The sequence below is a fragment of the Miscanthus floridulus genome, chromosome 10, assembly GCF_019320115.1.
Source record: "Miscanthus floridulus cultivar M001 chromosome 10, ASM1932011v1, whole genome shotgun sequence".
In the NCBI taxonomy this organism is placed as follows: Eukaryota; Viridiplantae; Streptophyta; class Magnoliopsida; order Poales; family Poaceae; genus Miscanthus; species Miscanthus floridulus.
Genome location: NC_089589.1, coordinates 60,924,191 through 60,925,114, shown reverse-complemented (window position 1 = coordinate 60,925,114; position 924 = coordinate 60,924,191).

Genomic DNA, 924 nt, shown 5'->3' with positions numbered 1-924 from the left:
ATGGAGTAAACAATGAAACGGTTATTGAAGAGGACGCTGGAGATGAGGTGCAAAATGTGAAGGAGTTACAAATGCTTGAGCGATTACATTTAGACAATGACAATGGCAACATTGCTCATTCGGATAGTGTTGATTATTTCAACATGATTGATAGTGATGATGAGACTTATGATCCAGCTAATCCCGATCATGAAGATTATTTCTAATACATGTAATACTATTTTATTTTGTAATTACGTTTTGTTTATTTTGCATCTCTTTCTAAGTACTTCTTGTTTATCTATGCTTATTGGTTTACTCTTTTTAATTGCAGGTGGTTGAACAAAGATGGTGGGCGGTGGGATGAGGAAGCTAACGTCCTTGTACCGAAGGACAAGCACTGCTGCACCGGGGGAGAGTAGGAGGAGGAGCAGCCATAGGAGGGAGCCATCGCCTGCCGCCCCGTTGCATGAGGAGGAGGAGGAGGAGCAGGTGCCCTAGGAGGATGTCAAGGACACGCAGGAGGACGAGGAGGAGGAGGCGACAGCAGGGGGTTCTGCTTCCTCTAGTTCATCGAGCGTCTACTTACGAGGTCCCGCGAGCCTCCCTCAGCAACCGATACCTCATGAGAGACGCCCGCTGATTCGACCCGAGGGGGAAAAGTAAGTAACTTTAGATGTTATCAGTACTTTATATGATATGTTGAAAATCAAAATAGAAACTAATAATTTTTCTTAATCACTTGGGCAGGAACTGGACGATTGTGGCGAGTGGAGGTGCTCACACACGCCAAGTCAATGGCATCCTCGGTCTTCTATGCAAGGAGCACTTCCCTGGCCTGGTTGATTACGCCAGAGTGACGGGGCCGGCCTACTCGTTTGACCACTATGCCGCCGCCCCTGATGCTACAGATCGGGCCCGCAGGGTATTCAACAACAAGGCAGA